General features: G+C 46.0%; 1 pseudogene; it reads right to left on the bottom strand.

The window, feature by feature from the left end:
- The window catches only part of LOC126088445 (probable protein phosphatase 2C T23F11.1), a 98,693-nt pseudogene that overhangs the window by 70,362 nt on the left and 6,239 nt on the right, over positions 1–22,092 (bottom strand).

Genomic DNA, 22,092 nt, shown 5'->3' on the forward strand with positions numbered 1-22,092 from the left:
AATGGACCGCTCAGGATTGGAATCACGTTCTCTCCCCGATGAGTGTCGTATATGCCTTCAACCAGACAATCGTCGCAGACGTGTTTGAAGTCAAGCCGGTCAGGCTTAAAAGCCTTGGACACACTGTCCAGCGAGTGCAGCAAGGTGGAGGTTCCCAGCTATTTCGTAGTGGCATTATCTCAGGCCGACGCACGCCGCTGGTGGTCATGGAAGGCGCCGTAACGGCTGTACGGTACGTGAATGCCATCCTCCGACCGATAGTGCAACCATATCTGCAGCGTATTGGCGAGGCATTCGTCTTCATTGGACGACAATTCGCCGCCCCCCCCCCCCCCCCAATCGTGCACATCTTGAGAATGACTTCCTTGAGGATAAAGACATCGCTCGACTAGAGTGGTCAGCATGTTCTCCAGACATGAACCCTATAGAACATGCCTGGGACAGACTGAAAAGGGCTGTTTATGGACGACGTAACCCACCAACCACTCTGTCTGAGGGATCTACGCCGAATCGCCGTTGAGGAGTGGTACAATCTGGACCAACAGTGCCTTGATGAACTTGTGGATAGTATGCTACAACGAATACAGGCATGCTTCAATGTAATAGGACGTATTACTGTGTATTAGAGGTACCGGTGTGTACAGCGAACTAGACCACCACCTCTGAACGTCTCGCTGTATGGTGGTACAAAACGAAATGTGTGGTTTTGATGAGCAATAAAAACGGCGGAAACGATGTTTATGTTTATTAACTGTACAGTTACCGGAGCTCTCGGAACCGAGGTGATGCAAAACATTTTTGGATGTGTGTATGTGACGATACACCCTGCGAACACGAAACTAACAGCGTTTGGCGTGCTACAAAAAAAGAGACCTTCACAAGTGTGAGCACAGTTGTGGTAGGCGTGGAAGTAGAGGCACAGCAAGAGTCAGAAGACGTACCTAGACGCCTCGTCTTTCACCAGCCAAGTCTCTGCGCCACAGCGCCGAGTGCCGTTCTATGAGGAAGGGTACATTTCATTTCGGAGAGCAACTCACTTACGTAATTATAGAGCCACAGAAATATTGGGTGTCTTTATATGCCAGGTAAAATACATAACACACGGGTCTGCTACTGTTTCTGTAAAGAGTTATACTGCTTTGTGGCGTAGAGGATGACAGACTAAAGGCCGAAATACTAAATGTCTTTTTCCAAAGCTGTTTCACAGAGGAAGATTGCACTGTAGTTCCTTGTCTAGATTGTCGCACAGATGACAAAATGGGAGATATCGAAATAGATGACAGAGAGATAGAAAAACAATTAAAATCGCTCAAAAGAGGAAAGGCCGCTGGACCGCTGGACCTGATGCGATAGCAGTTCGATTTTACACAGAGTACGCGAAGGAACAATCCCCCCTTCTTGCAGCGGTGTACCGTAGGTCTCTAGAAGAGCGTAGTGTTCCAAAGGATTGGAAAAGGGCACAAGTCATACCCGTTTTCAAGAAGGGACGTCGGACAGATGTACAGAACTATAGACCTATATCTCTAACGTCGATCAGTTGTAGAATTTTGGAACACGTGTTATGTTCGAGTATAATGCCTTCTCTGGAAACTAGAAATCTGCTCTGTAGGAATCAGCATGGGTTTCGAAAAAGACGATCCTGTGAAACCCAGCTCACGCTATTCGTCCACGAGACTCAGAGGACCATAGACATTGGTTCCCAGGCAGATGCCGTGTTTCTTGACTTCCGCAAGACGTTTGATACAGTTGCCCACAGTCGTTTAATGAACAAAGTAAGAGCATATTGACTATCAGACCAATTGTGTGATTGGATTGAAGACTTCCTAGATAGCAGACCGTTGCTATTCACAATATACATAAATGACCTTGTGGATAACATCGGAAGTTCACTGAGGCTTTTTGCGGATGATGCTGTAGTATATAGAGAGGTTGTAACAATGGAAAATTGTACTGAAATGCAGGAGTATCTGCAACGAATTGACGCATGGTGCATGAAATGTTAATTGAATCTCAATGTAGACAAGAGTATTGTGCTGCGAATACATAGAAAGAAAGATCCTTTATCATTTAGCTACAGTATAGCAGGTCAGCAACTGGAAGCAGTTGATTCCATAAATTATCTGGGAGTAGGCATTAGGAGTGATTCAAAATGTAATGACCATATAAAATTAATCGTCGGTAAAGCGGATGCCAGACTGAGATTCATTGCAAGAATCCTAAGGAAATGCAATCAGAAAACAAAAGAAGTATGTTACAGTACAAATGTTCGCCCACTGCTTGAATACTGCTCACCGGTGTGGGATCCGTACCAGATAGGGTTGATAGAGGAGATATATGAGATCCAACGGAGAGCAGCGCGCTTCGTTACAGGATCATTTAGTAAACGCGAAAGCGTTACGGAGATGATAGATCAACTCCAGTGGAAGACTCTGCAAGAGAGACGCTCAGTAGCTCGGTACGGGCTTTTGTTGAAGTTTCGAGAACATATCTTCAGCAATGAGTCAAGCAGTATATTGCTCCCTCCTACGTATATCTCGCGAAGAGACCATGACGATAAAATCAGAGAGATTAGAGGCCACACAGAGGCATAACGACAATCTTTCTTTCCACGAACAATACGAGACTGGAATAGAAGGGAGAACCGATAGATGTACTCAAAGTACCCTCCGCGACACACCGTCAGGTGGCTTGCGGAGTATGGATGTGGATGTAGAGGTACTCGTCACAGAAAAAGCTGTGTAACTGAGGAGACAGGGTGAAATACATGTATTCTAATAATCAGTATCCGCGTGCACAAAAGAAATTTTATTTCCTTAACCTATTTCAGCACCTAGAGCCCATCTTCAGAAGGTTGCAACTATCGCAGTATTTGCGAGTGTCGAAGATAACATGCATGCAGCATGTTTTTGTGGTCATGAGGCTCATAGTGCCTGCACAAAAATGGTATAAATAAGCCAATTAACAAGGGTAGACATCTTAGGAAGAGCACTGGGTGCCTGAAACCGGTTAAGGAGGTGAAAATTTCTTTTGTGAAACTGGTTGTTGATTATTTCAATTAAGAAAATACAGTTGCTGAAAATGGGTAAGATACTGTATGTATTCTTTATAGATAAGCAGAGCTAGTCATGGAAAAGACCTCATCTTTTGAGGCTAGGAGCCAATACTGTTAGAGTAACCGGAACAGTTTGCTGGGAATGCGACCGTGTCTTGGAGTTGGGCGGGCTAGCCATTAGCGTAAAGCCACTGTATGACTCCTTTCTCAGTAGAGCACATATGTGAAACAGATCGCTAAACTGCTGAAACAATGCCTGTTTGAAATGTAGAATACTTCCTAGTACGATAACAATCCTCGCCTTTCTACTCAGCTGTCCTAAGTAACTGAGGAAGGCATCGATTCCCGCTCACTTCATTCGACTTTATAAAGGAACCAATCCAGTCCTGTGCACAGCTAACGGGGACGCGACGAAGACACGTCTTTACATCTATGACCATACTCCCCAGACCACTGTGAAGTGCATGGCAAAGAGTACTTCACAATGCACCAGTTATTAGGTCTATTTCCCGTTCCATTCACATATGGAACAATGGAACAGTAACTACTTAAATGCCTCTTTGCGCGCAATTGTTAATCTAATCTTGTCCTCGCGATCCCAACATCAGCGATGCCGAGGGTGTTACAATACATGCCCAGATTCTTCTCTTATAACTCGTTCTTGAAGCTTCGTAAACAGACTTTCGCGGGATAGTTTGCATTTATTTTCAAGCGTCTGTCACTTCACTTTTCTTTCTTCATTCTTTTTTTTCTCAATATTTCCGTGTCACTTCGCCATGAGTCAAATAAATCTGTGAACATTAGTGTTGCCCTTATCTGAATACGTTCATTGTTTCCTGTTAGTTCTGTATGATATCTGTCCCACACACTTCAGCAGTATTCGATGGATCGCACGAATGCTATGTAAGCAGTCTCATCTGTAGACTGACTAATTTTCCCTAGTACTGATGAACCGATGTCTGCTACGTAATTTACCCTATTATTCAGACAACGTGATCGTTCCATTTCATATCCGAACAGACTTTTCTACATCTACATCAACATACATACTCCACAAGCCACGGTACAGTGCGTGACAGATCGATATAAAAGCGATTGTCTATATGTCTCTGTATGAGCCCTACTTTTCCTTATCTTATGGCCGGCCGCTGTGGCCGAGCGGTTCTAGGCGCTTCAGTTCGCTACGGCCGCAGGTTCGAATCCTGCCTCGGGCATGGATGTGTGTGGTGTCCTTAGGTTAGTTAGGTTTAAGTAGTTCTAAGCCTAGGGGACTGATGAACTCAGATACTAAGTTCCATAGTGCTTAGAGCCATTTGAACCATTTGAACCTTATTTTATGTCTCTAATTTTTCGTAGTATCGTTCCTCGAAAAGAACGTCGCCTTCTTTCCAGGGATTCCCATGTGAGACCCCCAAGCATCTTCGTAAAACTTGCTTGTTGATCGAACCTACCAGTAACAAGTCTAGTAGCCCCCCACTGAATTGCTTCGATCTCTTCGTTTGGTCCGACTTGGTGGAGATCGCAATAACTCGATCAGTACTCAAGAATGGGTCGCACTAGGGTTCTATATGCGGTCTCCTTTACAGATGAACCACACTTTCCTAAAACTCTCCCAATAAACCGAAGTCGGTCATTAGCCTTCCCCACGACAAAAGTAACATGCTCGTTGCATGTCATATCTCTTTGCAACGTTAGGCCTAGACATTTAGTCGATCTGCCTGTGAAAGGGGGCATACTTTTCTACCTTTACATCATTGTTTTACCTATTATTCTGAATTAATTTACATTTTTTTACATCTAGATCAAGCTGCCATTCATCATTCCAACTTGAAATTTTGTGTACGTTATCTTGTATCCCCCTGCTGTCACCCAACGACTAGACCTTCCCGTACACATCGTCATCAACAGACAGTTGCAGATTTTTGCTCACCTTGTCCGTCAGATCATTTATGTATAAAGAAAACAATAGTGGTCTTATCGCACTCCCGTGAGGCACTCTAAGCTTTTTCCTGGTGAACACCCACCGTCGAGGACAACGTACTGGGGCTTATTACTTAAGAAGTCTTCAAGCCACTCACATAGCTGGTCGTAAGGGGGAGAACAGAAAAGGAGACAACCAACCTTCCAGAACATGGATGAAGAACTTGAGACACCCTGTGCTCAGGCTCTGTGACAGATAAAAATTATTTTTATCGGTTTTCGTCTCGTCACGATATAATTTCATAATCTATGTCCGAACAGGCGTTGGAAAGCCAAACGGTACCGACTGGCAGCCGTGTCGTCCTCAGCCCACAGTCGTCACTGAATGCGGATATGGAGGAGCATGTGGTCAGCACACCGCTCTCCCGGCCGTATGTCAGTTTACGAGACCGGAGCCGCTATTTCTCAATAAAGTAGCTCCTCGGTTTTCTCACAAGGGCTGAGTGCATCCTGCTTGTCAACAGAGTTCGGCAGTCCGGATGGTCACCCATCCAAGTGCTAGCACAGCTCGACTGCGCTCAACTTCAGTGATATGACGGGAACTGGTGTTACCACTACGGCAAGCCCGTTGGCATATAATTTCATCGTTTCAGTCTAGTGTAATAGTATTCAATAAGTAAGGTAAGTCAAGGAAAATGAAGTGACGTTTATTATTTTATTGTAGCTAAAGATTAAGTTGATACATATGTCCTAGAATAATCCGTCCTATGTCCAGCCATGCAAGTATTCGTACAGGGACGGCAAAGATCATCCGTGCATCGTTGGCCGACAGCACAGTTTGGGCGTGCCAGGGTTCATGGTGGACGACCTGGCAGCTAGAAGATCAACAGAAGGCCTCGAGGTTCTCTATTTTAATTGCTAAGAAACAATCGTAGCGCCCTACATTTTTCTGAAGCTTTTCAACACTTTAGGGATTGATAACCTATTAATGGTGTATAAATGTTAAAGTCTTAATTATCATGATACTGAAGGGCGTATTTTAATGAGAGAGAAAAGACATTTTAGTTATTTAGTGGAATATTGCTACTTGCTAACTTACGTTTCCATACGATACATTCTCGTATACTGAGTGAATTCTTCACAAGAGAAAAATATAGATACTCACGAGTCTGAATAATTTAAATGATACAATTTAATGTAAATTGCTACGTTCTCTGCAGCTTAATAGTAGTTCAAAGTAAATTTATGCGTCACTGACGGTTGGTATAATCAAGAAGACGCTTCATTAATAGAGGGATGGCTTTTACACTCGCTCCATTATATTTTGATGGTCTTTTTGGCGAATAAGATTAAACTAAATAAGATTCGTTTGATCGAAGGTGCGCTGTAGTGCTGGGAGGTAGAATTACCAATTCAATCTAGCATACGAATACTTATTGGTCACCTCGTTGCTCGTACAGTTTTTCTAGGAATCTGAGTCCTTCTGAGAGGTTGGACAGAATACTGTTGCGCCTCTCCAAGAGTAATTATTAGATTTTATTTAATTACGAACAGTTAGATGGAGTGGCAATGGGTTCCCCGCTCTTCCCTGTAGCTGCGGACAACTTCATGGAAGGCTTTGAGCAAACGGGCCTACCTTCTGCTCCGTTACGTCCCAGTTGTTGGCTACGAATGTGGACGACACATTCGTTATCTGGCCTCACGGTGAAACGGAATTGGGAAACTTCCTCCAGCACTTAAATAGCCTGCACAAAAATATAGATTTCACACATGAGACTGAAAACAATGGTACCTTGCCATTTCTGGATGTGGAAGTATACAGAGCTGCCGAAGGTAAACTGGGACACAAAGTATACCGGAAACCAACGCACACTAATTGGTACCTGCACGTGGAGAGCCACCACCACTCACCTCAAAAGTATTCTATTGTGCATACGTTAACTGCCCGAGCCTACTAGATAAGCGGTGAAACTAACATCAAAGAAGAATTAAAGGAGCTACAACACACGTTTCGTGCCAACGGTTATGATGACAACATCATAAGAAAGATGGCTAAAACCAAAGGGAGAAGAACACGAGAAGAAGGCAAAGAAGAGAAGCTTCCACTGGTACACTTACCATATGTAAAAGCGTCAGTGAACGGCTAGGCAACGTCCTACACCGACGAGGTTTCAGACCGATTTTTCGAAGCAGTCACGGGATCCACGAAATGATAATGGTGCTAATGGCTCTGAGCACTATGGGACTTAACTTCTGAGGTCATTAGTCCCCTAGAACTTAGAACTAGTTAAACCTAACTAACCTGAGGACATCACACACATCCATGCCCGAGGCAGGATTCCAACCTGCGACCGTAGGGGTCTCGCGGTTCCAGACTGCAGCGCCTAGAACCGCACGGCCACGAAATGATAGGTTCCACCAAGGATGTAGTCAACACTCTTAACACTGCAGGTGTTTACGAACTACGGTGTAAGTGCGGAGCTGCCTACATAGGAGAAATAGGGAGACCTGTCAACTGACGAGTAACAGAACACGGACGCTATGTACGATTACCACAACATAATAAGTCGGCGATAGCGGAACACCACCGTGACTGTGGACAACCTATCAGGTTCCAGGAAGTCCGAGTAGTGGCGAAAGAATCGTGGATGCGAGAGCGCAAAATACGGGAGGCGATCGAAATTATTAAGCAGCCTGACAACATCAACAGAGAAGATGGCTACAAACACCCGGCGTCCTGGCTGCCGGCCATCCCGGTCCAACGGGCCGCGAGCGGTCGCGGGGCAGAAGCTACACGGGACACGGGCGTACCTGCACAAACAGCTGTAGAGCAACTGTCAGTCCACTTCCACGCACGCCAGGAGGAAAACTTGCCGACCAGAAGCCGAACGCTGATTGGGGGACAGCTACCAATCGTTGACGACATGGACATCCACGAATAGCCTCTTTCCTTCCATCGTCCCGTACGTCATGACTAGCCGATCATGTTAGAGGGCCAATTAAAAGTTTTACAACAGTGACGACAGACATCAATTGTCTGTAATAAATAGAAGCACCTATCCCCATGCAAAACCGTCAATCCCTCCAAAACCCAGGCGATCATTGTAGGCAAAACCACCCCTTCCTTCCGCCTCCTTGATTTCTATCTCACCGTCTATGGCCGTCCTATCGCCCTCACTCCCACCCTTAAGTACCTTGGCGTCACCCTCGACCGTCGCCTCTCCTGGACTCCACATCTCCGGACAATCCAAGCCAAGGCACGTTCCCGCCTCCGTCTCCTCAAGCTCCTTTCCGGCCGTACGTGGGGTCTGGACCCCTCCACAATCCTCCACACCTATAAATCCCTCATCCGCCCTATCCTTTGTTACGCCCATCCAGCCTGGATCTCCGCCCCCCCCCCTACCTTTTATACATCCCTCCAAATCCTTGAACGCCATGCTCTCCGCCTTGCCTATCGCATCCGTCTCCCCTCCCCCACGCGGATCCTGTATGTTCTCATCGCCTTCCCCCACCTCCTCCTTTTCCTTGAAAGGATACGGATCCTGTACACCTCCCGTAAACTTGATCCTCCTCACCTGCTCGTCTCCCCGATCCTCTCCCACCCCCGCCCGCTGCCGCGCCTGTATTCCCACGTCCCACCCAGTCTCCATCTCTCCACCCTCCTTACCCTCTCCCAAGGTGGCTTCCGCCAGCTCCCCCTCCCTGATGATGTCCTCCTCCCCTCCCTCTACCCCTCCTATCAACTTTGACCCTCCCCCCCACTTCCTGTGTCCTTTCCTTTAGGCACCCTCCCTCCCTCCCTTCCCTTCCCTTCTCTTTCCTCTCCCCCCTTCCTCCTCCCCTCTTCCCCCAGGCTTCCTCTCCCCCTTCCTCCCTCCCCCTCTCTCCTCTGCCCATGGCATCTCTTCTCTCTTTTCTCCCCTCTCCCATTCCCCTCCTCCTCCTCCTCCTCCTCCTCCTCCTCCACTCTTGGCAGGTCCCCGGACTCGTACACGCTCAGTGGACTTTCGCGCGCGCCGGAGATCATCGCCATCTGTGTGTTGTGTGTGTGCCTCGATTTGTGTTTAGTGTTCTGTCGCCGTCACGCCTCAACTGTTCACGTTTGCCGTCGCCGTTATCCGTGTTCTGTGCGCCGTGTGCCCAAGTGTTACTGTTTTTTCGCGTCCAGCGTGAACGGCTTCTTGTTTATTGTTTTTTGTATCTCCTTTTTTTGCCCGCCGTTTTTACTGTATTGTCTGTATCACCTATATGTCATGTTATTGTTCCACTTAAGGCTGAAGAGCAGCGTAATATGCTGCTGCCAGCCCGCCTGTATCAGGTGATTAAAATTACAATAAAGGAAAAAAAAAAAACATGCAAAACCAGTCGTGCCCTGAGGAAGGCCGTTGCAATTCGGCCGAAACGTCGGTTTTAGTTTATTATAGTTGTTAGTTTTTAGCAATGACGCGGCATAATAGCCAGAAGAATTTTAATCACTATTTATTTAATTTATTTTCTCGATTTTCTCGTGCACTGTGAAGGGGTGGCGCCTGAAATTTGTATCAAGGTTTTTTACGTGGACACTCGTAGGGTGCAATGCCAGCAGAGTGCAACACCTGGCGGCTCAGCCATTCGTGTCGAGGCTACGACGCAGCCCGTAGTAGCTGAGGTGGCAGGCGCGTCCGCCACTGTGGGTCTGCAAGCCTTGTGTGTGTGAGGGGGGGGGGGGGCAGAGGTGGTCGCGGCGTGGCCCGGCGCGGTCACGCGTGCTGCTGGGCAGCGGCGCTCGGCCATTGCTCCGACGGCCCGGTGACCTTGCGGGCGACGCCAGCTGGCCACTCTTCAGGGCGGCCACCGTCTACTCCCCTATCGTCTGCCGGCGTTGGGCTTCAAACTGCAAGTCGCCACACTCGTCCTGTTAGCCACTTGTCACGACCACTGTCCAGAGCTCCAAACACTGCCAGAGGCTACGCACGACTTCATTCCACCAGGAACGTGCATATTCTCAAGCCCTCTCTAAGAGAAGGAGAGCTAGCTGATAAGTTCAGCGCTTTCTGCATTCGCTTACTTCATCCATTACACCTTACATTTTCAAGTCTGCCCAAATGAATTATTTTCTCCAATACCCTAGAGCTCCTTTACCCCATTTAGTTTCAGCATAGTAGTTTCCACTGGACGACACACTGTCATGTGCTCTAGCTGAGGCATTCGAAGCAACTCCCGGGTGCCTTGAGCCATCTTCCACCTCCTCTGATAAATTTTCTGCTGGTGAAACCGGGCTGCCTCTGAAGTGTAACACAGAAGTCAGTTAGAGCACCATCAGGTAAAGTACACATCACCCTCTGTATCTCAAATGCAGTTCTTCAGCACAGCATGTAGCGTCTCTCACAGGAAGTTCAACTATGTGTCGCCTGCGAGGCACCGTATAACGAAGAACAATCCTACGAGGCAGTCACCAATAATCCGCACCAGCAAACTGAATCAGAACTGGTGCTGTTCGGTCTTGACCACCGGGATATGGTCATGCTACGTTGCCCGCAAACGGTTGTCCAGGCTAGCTGTATCTCGTATAAGTGTCCTCATCTGTGAATGCGATGGATGAAAGAATCCCGGAATTGTGATGACACGGTGACAAAACGACGAAATTCCTTCCTCAGAGCAAAGTTCGTCCGTAACGAACTGTCCACGCATCGCAGGTAATACGAGTAGCAACAGTTTTCGTGAAAGATTTCGACGCGATCATCCTTCATAGTGTGCATCCACTCGTTCTACTATAGCGCTGTGATGACATGATGCGCCAGCCCCTGTGGTAATCCATTCATGTAAATCTGTCTCACTGGAATTCCGAAACACTGTTGCGAACAGTTTGTGGTGCTTTTCTTGCGTGTCCATCCTAGGTGACTGATGGCCTGCGGAACTTCGTAACTGATGGTTGCAAACACAACATCGCTTTTATGCTATTCTGCAGAAGACAGTTCATAGATGTCGCCCACTGATGAAATCGATTTTACGGTTGGAGCTCACCCCCTCGGCGTGAGTTAAGGCCTGAAGATGGTGCATTCAATCACAGGAAACGGTTGCAATACAATAAAATAATATCAAAACGACGGCTGCAGTTGTTTCATTTTATGACATACGTTTATAGAGCTGTTGTTGTGGACAGGAGCAGTTCCTCTGTAACGACTGTCTAGCTGCCTCTCACTGCCGTACCCCTGTCCATACGGAACACGGTTTTACTCTCTCTCCCATTGGAATACTGTACCGTCATATACCGTACACAACCGCACGATGTAAGTGTTATCCACAGTCAACGATACAATGAAACCTGTTTATTTCTGATACCTTGCTTTCTTGATCCTATGTGATATTATACTTTCGCGTATGTTAGTTCAAACAGAAACAGTATTTTTCCCGCTAAAACGTGTCATTCAGGTTTTAAGTGGTATTAATACATGAAGCCAAGTACGCTTAGCGAGAAGACATTTAAGTGTATCTAATCACCTTTCAGACATGTGATTCTCAATAACTATTTGTTTAAGAAGGACAGCCATATCTATCTACCGAACTGAAAATAGAGGAGCAAACTTTATTATTGAAATCGCTGGAGAAATAGTCAATAGCGTTAGTGTAAGAGTATTTTAGGTTCATTTGATTTTTTTATAACTGTGTCACTTAAATGCACCGGGAAGTGGTAAAACCAGTTCTTGCATAGCTAATATAGGCGACTAATCAGAAAATTGTTTGGTTTCTTTCTAAAAGGCTCTGAACACTATGGGACTTAACTTCTGAGGTCATCAGTCCCCTAGAACTTAGAACTACTTAAACCTAACTAACCTAAGGACATCATATACGTCCATACCCGAGGCAGGATTCGAACCTGCGACCGTAGCGGTCGCGCGGCTCCAGACTGTAGCGGCTAGAACCTCTCGGGCACTCCGGCCGGCTCTTTCTAAATCTCTAATAACGAATGCCAGGATGGTTCCTACTAAGTGGCCGTTATTGATATCTTTCCCTTTACTTGGTCATTGTAAAAAATTGTTAAAAGTAATTCCTCTTGACACCAGCTTCGACTCCCGAAGGCATACGTTCAATCAGGTGCTGGAAGGTTTCTTGGTTAATGACAATCCTTTCTTCACAGACCGCTGCATTGAGGAGAGGTATCGATGTTGGTTGGTGATGCCTGGCACGAAGTCGGCTTTCCAAAACATCCCAATAGGATTCAGGTCAGGACACTGTGCAGGCCAGTCCGTTACAGGGATGTTGTTATCGTGTAACCACTCCGGCACAGGCCGTGCGTTATGAACAGGTGCTGGATCGGTTTGAAAGGTGCAGTCGCCGTCCCCGAATTGCTCTTCAACAGTAGGAAGCAAGAAGGTGCTTAAAATATCAGTGTAGGACTGTGCTGTGATAGAGCCACGCAAAGCAACAAGGGGTGCAGGCCCTCTCGTTGAAAAACACGACCACACCATAACACCACCGCCTCCGAATTTTACTGTTGGCACTACACACGCTGGCAAATGACGTTCACCGAGCATTCGGCATACCCACACGCTGTCATCGGATCACCACATTGTGTACCGTGATTCGTCACTCCACACAAAGTTTTTCCACTGTTCAATCGTCCAATGTTTACGCTCCCTACACCAAGCGAGGACTCGCTTGGCATTTATCAGCGTGATGTGTGGCTTACGAGCATCCGCTCAACCATGAAATCCAAGTTTTCTCGCTTCCCGCCTAACTGTCATAGTACTTGCAGTGGATCCTGATGCAGTTTGGAATATCTGTGTAATGGTCTGGATAGATGTCTGCCTATTACACATCACGACCCTCTTCAACTGTCTTCGGTCTCTGTCAGTCAACAGACGAGGTCGGCCTGTACGCCTTTGTGCTGTACGTGACCCCTCACGTTTCCACTTCACTATCACATCGGTAAAAGTGGACCTAGGGATGATTAAGAGTGTGGAAATCCCGCGTACAGACATATGATACAAGTGACACCCAATCACTTGACCACGTTCGAAGTCTGTGAGTTCCGCGGAGCGCCTCATTGTGCTCTGTCACGATGTCTATTGACTACTGAGGTCGCTGATATGGAGTACCTGCCAGTAGGTGGCAGCACAATGCACCTAATATGAAAAGTGTATGTTTTTGGTGGTGTCCGGATACTTTTGATCACATAGTGTATGTGTCCAGACCACAAATCAAAGCCGTCACATTTTAAGGATTACCTGCCGTAGATTGGCATCAGATATTGCTACCGTTTCACTCCCATATAGTGACATTTGATCACTTGCAAACATTCTCGGGGAGAAATCGCGAGCTCTATAGCATTTCACTTGATTCTACTGCGTCGGCTATAGTGGTACGTGTCAAAATTCACTATGTAAGTGTCTTAAATGTCTAAGGAACAGACTAGTACGTATTGGATACCGGTTGACATACTGACGTACTTACGGTACTTATGTTATTCTATATTGTTACACATATATTGTGTTATGTCCGGTTTCGTCCGTTGAACATCTTCAGTTTGCAGAATTGTACTAAAGTCACGTCGATAACTTGAAACTTTCAACGAACGAAAATGTTCCAATGTGTATGAAATATTATGGGACTTAACTGCTAAGGTCAACAGTCCCTAAGCTTACTCACTACTTAACCTAAATTGCAACTAACGGAAAAAAATATGGAATGAAAATTAACACAAATAAAACAAAAGTATTGGCAATAGGAGGAAATAAGTAAATAAAAATTGTGCTGAATGGAGAAACACTAGAACAGGTGCAAAATTTTAAGTATCTTGGAAGCAGGATAGACACCGACTGGAAGTGCACCACAGAAATTAAAACAAGGATAGCAATGGCAAAAGAGGCGTTTTATAAGAAAAGGAGAATCTTCTGCAGCGGTCTGGACAGAGAACTCAGAAAGAGACTCATAAAATGTCTTGTATGGAGTGTTCTTCTATATGGCGCTGAAACATGGACTATGAGGAAAAAAGACAGAGAAAGGCTGGAGGCTTTTGAGATCTGGACATGGCGGAAGATGGAAAGAATAAGTTGGATGGACAGAGTAAAAAATGAAGAGGTACTGAGAAGAGTGGGAGAGAAAATACAGTTACTAGATGTAATAAAGAGAAGAAAAAGAAATTGGATTGGGCATATATTAAGAAAGAATGACGGACTGATAGAAACAGTTTTAGAAGGTTATGTAGAAGGCAAAAGGAAGCGAGGAAGGAAGAGATTCCAGATACTGGATGACACGATGGACGGTACAACATACAGCAGCCTTAAGAAGGAAGCAATGGATCGCAGAAAATGAAGAGGCAAAGGACCTGCTAATATAGCAGATAACTGATGATGATGATGAACCTAAATTACCCTAACGACAAACACACACACCCATGCTCGAGGGAGGACTCGAACCTCCGCCGGGACCAGCCGCACAGACCATGACTGCAGCGCCCCAGACCGCTCGGCTAATCCCGCGCGGCTTCAACGAACGAAATCGGTCGTAACACAGTAAATGTGTAACGATACAGCTGAGGTGGCTTTCCTTAATAATTACTATTACTGTCAGCTGAAGTGCTCTACATGATCACGATTATGTTCTGTCATCCTCATCATCCTGATTCCGACACCCTGGTCTACGTTGCAGCATTTCTTCGATATAGCTCCAGAAAGAGAGAGAGAGAGAGAGAGAGAGAGAGAGAGAGAGAGAGAGGGAGAGAGAGAAAACAGGATTGCTTTCGATTGAAACGAAGATGGTCTTCACTGCCGCAAAGCTGTCGAACGAGGTGCATACTGCGTTGGCGAGGGTGTGAGCTGATACTGCGGATATCGTCATCGTGGGAACACTCTGCATGTGAGAAAATAATTTTAGGTCGATTCGCGTTCATCGAGTGTATTCCCATGTAGGCGTTCCGACAAGCGCAGGGCGTTCAACTGGCTGTATCAGAGATGTTTGAAGTACTTGCTCAATTAATTGTTCGGGGCCAGTTCTCGTCGGCAGTCTCAGCACGAACTGCAAAGTGGTCGGAATAATCCGGATTGCGGCTACCGGTCTGGGTTTACACAGCGGCATTCCGCGGCCGTAAACTCTACGTGTAGGACTTTGTCCGCGGCAGTCAGAGCGATGCAGTAAAACTGCCGTACGCGCAGCGGGCGGCCGCTGCGTGCGCTGTAGGCGTCATATGAGGTCCAGACAGTACTCAGCAGTTCCAGCCGCTACCTGACGACCTACCGTGCTCCCCACTGAGCGCACCCGTCCAGCCACTCCAGGTTAACGTCCCGCCGATTTAGCAGACGTTGAGAATGCTCTGCGCAGGGTACAGCCGGACGAGTTCAACCGACACCCCCGGTATAACAAGGCCGCCCAGCAGTGTTAGTGACGTCACACTAAGCGGCCCATAGCCGACGCAGCAGTCCACTGACACCTCCGTACAGACGCGCCTGATGCTAACGATCTTCTGTCCGTCATACAGAAAGGAGAGAACTAATCGATAATTCGAACCAAAGACCAAATTATATACACTCCTGGAAATGGAAAAAAGAACACATTGACACCGGTGTGTCAGACCCACCATACTTGCTCCGGACACTGCGAGAGGCCTGTACAAGCAATGATCACACGCACGGCACAGCGGACACACCAGGAACCGCGGTGTTGGCCGTCGAATGGCACTAGCTGCGCAGCATTTGTGCACCGCCGCCGTCAATGTCAGCCAGTTTGCCGTAGCATACGGAGCTCCATCGCAGTCTTTAACACTGGTAGCATGCCGCGACAGCGTGGACGTGAACCGTATGTGCAGTTGACGGACTTTGAGCGAGGGTGTATAGTGGGCATGCGGGAGGCCGGGTGGACGTACCGCCGAATTGCTCAACACGTGGGGCGTGAGGTCTCCACAGTACATCGATGTTGTCGCCAGTGGTCGGCGGAAGGTGCACGTGCCCGTCGACCTGGGACCGGACCGCAGCGACGCACGGATGCACGCCAAGACCGTAGGATCCTACGCAGTGCCGTAGGGGACCGCACCGCCACTTCCCAGCAAATTAGGGACACTGTTGCTCCTGGGGTATCGGCGAGGACCATTCGCAACCGTCTCCATGAAGCTGGGCTACGGTCCCGCACACCGTTAGGCCGTCTTCCGCTCACGCCCCAACATCGTGCAGCCCGCCTCCAGTGGTGTCGCGACAGGCGTGAATGGAGGGACGAATGGAGACGTGTCGTATTCAGCGATGAGAGTCGCTTCTGCCTTGGTGCCAATGATGGTCGTATGCGTGTTTGGCGCCGTGCAGGTGAACGCCACAATCAGGACTGCATACGACCGAGGCACACAGGGCCAACACCCGGCATCATGGTGTGGGGAGCGATCTCCTACACTGGCCGTACACCACTGGTGATCGTCGAGGGGACACTGAATAGTGCACGGTACATCCAAACCGTCATCGAACCCATCGTTCTACCATTCCTAGACCGGCAAGGGAACTTGCTGTTCCAACAGGACAATGCACGTCCGCATGTATCCCGTGCCACCCAACGTGCTCTAGAAGGTGTAAGTCAACTATCCTGGCCAGCAAGATCTCCGGATCTGTCCCCCATTGAGCATGTTTGGGACTGGATGAAGCGTCGTCTCACGCGGTCTGCACGTCCAGCACGAACGCTGGTCCAACTGAGGCGCCAGGTGGAAATGGCATGGCAAGCCGTTCCACAGGACTACATCCAGCATCTCTACGATCGTCTCCATGGGAGAATAGCAGCCTGCATTGCTGCGAAAGGTGGATATACACTGTACTAGTGCCGACATTGTGCATGCTCTGTTGCCTGTGTCTATGTGCCTGTGGTTCTGTCAGTGTGATCATGTGATGTATCTGACCCCAGGAATGTGTCAATAAAGTTTCCCCTTCCTGGGACAATGAATTCACGGTGTTCTTATTTCAATTTCCAGGAGTGTATTCTTGTAAACATCATAAAGGTTCATAACGAAATAGCGATTACATATACGGGCAGGAATAGGTTCTAGAACTCCTCTGAAAAGTGTTTATCTTCAGTACCAGAATGAACATCAAATTGTCAGGTTTTCTAAATAGAAAAGCACTTTGTTAGTAACAGACAGCAATAATGAGACTTGCAGTTGGTGATTTCTACGTGGAAAAGGAAATAAGCTGTAGAGAGCCTGAAAATGGTAAGTAAAGAGAGCCTCAGCCTTTTGCTCACATTCTTACACGTAATGCACTTGGTTGTTTTTCATTTCCTTACCTTTCATAACATTTTTAATATTGTTTCAAGAAGTGTATCTTCAATAGCAGAGTGAACTTCAAATTGTCAGGCTTTTCTTAAAGGAAAGAGCAGTCCCTTAGTATCACAGTGCAAGACAGAATCTTGTGTTCAGTGATGTCTATGTTAAAAGGAGAATATTTGATATCTATCTTTTGTTTCAATTCTTTATTACTGGGGATACACTTGTAAAAATTCTTGAAAATAGCTGTCACCATGAAAATATGAGTAAATTCACAATAGTCATGTGTTTTATGAGATAAAGCTAACTCTTGTTACCTTATTGTAAACGAAATGTGTTTAAGATAATTTACTTTCAGTGTAATAGCTTGAAAATGTTAAGTCCTGCTGTCAGTTGGCATTTGTCACCACCTGTACGCGAGTTTTAAAGCTAAACAGTGTTCTGACAATTGTAAAATAGTGGCAAAGTTCCTCAATCGATTAAACTTATTCCTGCCCGTATATGTAATCGGTATTTCGTTATGAACTTTTATGTTGTTTACAAGAATATATATAATTTGGTCTTTGGTTCGAATTATCGATTAGTTCGCTTCTTTCTGTATGACGGACAGAAGATCGTTAGCATCAGGCGCGTCTGTACGGAGGTGTCCGTGGACTGCTGCGTCGGATATGGGCCGCTTAGTGTGACGTCACTAACACTGCTGGGCGGCCTTGTTATCCCGGGGGTGTCGTCACAACTCTGTATGACTTTGCTGCAGTTCTCCTACGAACCATACATTGCGTCTGCATAAATTCCTCTTAAATCCGATAGCAGAGATCACGCAGTGCCTTAGCGCAGCAGCACACCTAGTTCCAGAAGTAGTTCTCAGAACCGAAATGAGTCAATTTGCAACGGTACTTTCGCGTTCTCGTCAATACGGTACCAGAACATTTAAGTTCCACCACCGTAAAGACGGAAGATCCACGATTCGGAATGTCAGAACTGTGCAGTAAGTAGCGGCAGGAATACCACCACAAAATCATGCAGCACTAACACTCCCAACCATCGACTCTCGGAGAGAGATTTTAACCGTGTTCAACCCAATGGTAAAGTATCGAACTATTTTTCTCCGAATCATACAGTTTGGGGGAAAAGCAGTGAGAAAAAAAAATACGTTTGGAAACCTTTTATCAGACAAAGCCTGTTATAACAATAAACTGTTTCACTTAATAAAACGGCCGCCAGCCCAAATTGGGCACAGTGTCTACACAAAAAGATGAAGTCAATTTTCGACACTGAATAAATAACTACTTTCACTTACTACGGCCACTTGGCAGTAAATACTATTAATCCCACTTTCTGTTACTTATGTAATTTATCACTATACTTCAGTAATTATTTAAAGAAGACACACATATGTTTCAACAAGGATACAAAAAAATATTAAACTTATAACCATCACTCATATGACCAAAACTATTATTTAACACGAATAAATTTCATTTCTTTAGGACTGCTATTTGTTAACGTTTTACTAACACCAATATTTGCCTGGCTTTCTTTGGCGTGGAGAAGCAACACGAACAATTACTGTTAAGATTGTTGCAGTTAAACCATTATGTTTCTTTACTTTCAGAAATACTACTGAAAACTTATCCTCATGGTCACGCAAAGCGGTGGCCCTTAAACTGATACTTGCAAACTTTAGTATTTAATAATGACTTTCAGAATTTACTACCAAAACAGTACTCTTGCCATTACTTTACTATTATTCAAGCTTCAATAAACATCAGGATACTCGGAATAAATCCGTTTAGGTAAGGACCCTACTAAAGTAAATGTCATAGGAAAATCACGATTAAACACAAAGGTACATTTAACACTTATATTCCACTGATTGAAGATGGATGGTTCATACTGTGATACACTTCTAAATAAAGTACTTTGCCTGTTACTGATGTTGAAGGTGGCGTGAGGCGGTGCTGCGTAGAAACAATGCGCAGGTACAACTCTTGATGTACATAGCTCTGTCTTCCTCTTGGTGGCGACGATAAAATTGCAAATTTCTTTGCTATTAATTTATTGCCGTACTGCGCCAATCATGTAGAACACGTCCGAGGCCAAAAACCCAGTCTTGCAGATAAATTCGGGGCCTCTAGTGCGTGACCAACGTAATGCGTGTTCACTACTTGCAGTGCAGCTACCGACTCTGTGTGCCACTTGCACGCAAATTCTCACTCGCGCGCCCCACCACCTTTTCCATTCCACCACAGAACGGAGTTCCGTTCTACCTATAATGCCTACAGCTTTTCAATTTGCACTTCTGTTTAACAAAAACCCTAAGTACGAACCACCTACAATTGCATGACAGCATATATATACGAAATTGACATAATTACAGTTGTACTTGAAATATTACATAATTATTTACAAAATATGTTTTAATACATTTATTCCACCTACGTCAAAGAGGTTATTTTAAATAGATAAACTATACTTAACAAAAGCTTGCTCTCGTTATAGTATTTTCTTAATTTTTCAAAATTATTATGGAACAAAAAAAAAGTTTAAAATATACAGATTAATGGCAGTATTATATTTACAATAGCATTACAAGTTCTGTAGCGGGTATTTCTTGCTTGTTTTACAAGAACGTGTTCATATTCTGTCGGCAGCTCTCTAAGAGTTCGTCAAATCGTACGATAAAAAGGCACGGTCTCATTTCATTTATCACTACGCGCGGCCGTAGTAGTTCATCAAAGACGATGCAAGACTGTACGGGAAGACTTAAAGTAGTAAGTTACACATTTTCATGGCAGGCCAAGGAACGTTTAGGGGCCTAGAGGATGCTGCACTACACTTCGAAATAACACAGATATATAATAACATTTTTAAAGTAGTCAGCAACGGCCGGAACGTTCTCCCAATCGTGCAGTTCCTAGACGATAAAATCCGTTCCTTAGTCACGCAGCCATTCGAGAACCGCTGCTTGAACGACCTCTTCGTTCGAGAATCTCTTTCCCGTCAGATGTTCTTTAAGGTTGCCGAGAAGATGGAAATCGATGGTGCAACATCTGGACTTCCTGATCATCACCACCCACGTCTGTGGAGTCTTGCTCAGACTCTGGACACCATGTCATTATGGCTGGATGCGACACTGTAACTTTATTGGTAAACATTTTTGGAAACAGTGATCAATAGAGTATTATATTTTAACTAAAGTTCAGTCTTGATCACAACACTTATGTCTCAATAAGAGGTGACCGGTCTCGGTTATATTTATATAACCATCTTCAGACCTGTGAATTAATTTTAGAAAATACTAGAGACCAGTGTTAAAATAAAATGAAAAGTGTCTGATGACGACAAAATTTTAACAAGATAAAATAAAACTTATTATACCCATGGCTTCCTTGGAGGATGGTAGGTGGAGCTCTCCTCAGCTGCTACGAAGTCAACTGATCAGTTGACACTTTTCATTTTATTTTAAGATTGGTCTCTCGTATTTTCTAAAATTAATTCACAGGTCTGAAGATGGTTATATAAATATAACCGAAACCGGTCACGTATGTTATTGAGACATAAGTGCTGTGATCAAGTATGAACTTTAGTTAAAATATGACACTGTAACTGATCCACAAAACCACCAAAATTTTAAGGTGGATCTGTGTGCGATTTAGATGTTTCACCCACAAAGATTGTATTGTCCCGTGTACCTCAACTTTGGAGAAGTTTCCAGCTGCCGCTCAGTTTCAGTGGCACACTGTGATATGCGAGGTTCCCATATCACGGCAGAACTGTGTCTGCAGGAGATCTAGGAAATGTACTCTCTTCTGATAACGCGCAACTTTTGTTGCGCAATGATCTTAGCTTATGACGACGCTTCTTACTCTCTGAAGTCCTTCGTCAGTTTGACGTTACTGATACGGCTCATTCGGGGTGACGTACCAACAGAACTAAAAAATACAGCACAGACACAAAATTTATTGCATCCTAAAGCAGTGATAGGTGCCCATAAGTTATTTGTAAAACATTGTACCTAACTGATACTTAAGAGATAAGTACGAACTTATGATGCCCCTCGACTCTTATTTCTACCGTCTGGTTTCTGTGCAAGTTGTAAATAGCTTTTCGCTCCTTGTATTTTACCCCTGCTGCCTTCAGAATTTCAAATTATACACTGCTGGAAATGGAAAAAAGAACACATTGACACCGGTGTGTCAGACTCACCATACTTGCTCCGGACACTGCGAGAGGGCTGTACAAGCAATGATCACACGCACGGCACAGCGGACACACCAGGAACCGCGGTGTTGGCCGTCGAATGGCGCTAGCTGCGCAGCATTTGTGCACCGCCGCCGTCAGTGTCAGCCAGTTTGCCGTGGCATACGGAGCTCCATCGCAGTCTTTAACACTGGTAGCATGCCGCGACAGCGTGGACGTGAACCGTATGTGCAGTTGACGGACTTTGAGCGAGGGCGTATAGTGGGCATGCGGGAGGCCGGGTGGACGTACCGCCGAATTGCTCAACACGTGGGGCGTGAGGTCTCCACAGTACATCGATGTTGTCGCCAGTGGTCGGCGGAAGGTGCACGTGCCCGTCGACCTGGGACCGGACCGCAGCGACGCACGGATGCACGCCAAGACCGTAGGATCCTACGCAGTGCCGTAGGGGACCGCACCGCCACTTCCCAGCAAATTAGGGACACTGTTGCTCCTGGGGTATCGGCGAGGACCATTCGCAACCGTCTCCATGAAGCTGGGCTACGGTCCCGCACACCGTTAGGCCGTCTTCCGCTCACGCCCCAACATCGTGCAGCCCGCCTCCAGTGGTGTCGCGACAGGCGTGAATGGAGGGACGAATGGAGACGTGTCGTCTTCAGCGATGAGAGTCGCTTCTGCCTTGGTGCCAATGATGGTCGTATGCGTG

This window comes from Schistocerca cancellata, chromosome 6 (assembly GCF_023864275.1).
Source record: "Schistocerca cancellata isolate TAMUIC-IGC-003103 chromosome 6, iqSchCanc2.1, whole genome shotgun sequence".
NCBI lineage: Eukaryota > Metazoa > Arthropoda > Insecta > Orthoptera > Acrididae > Schistocerca > Schistocerca cancellata.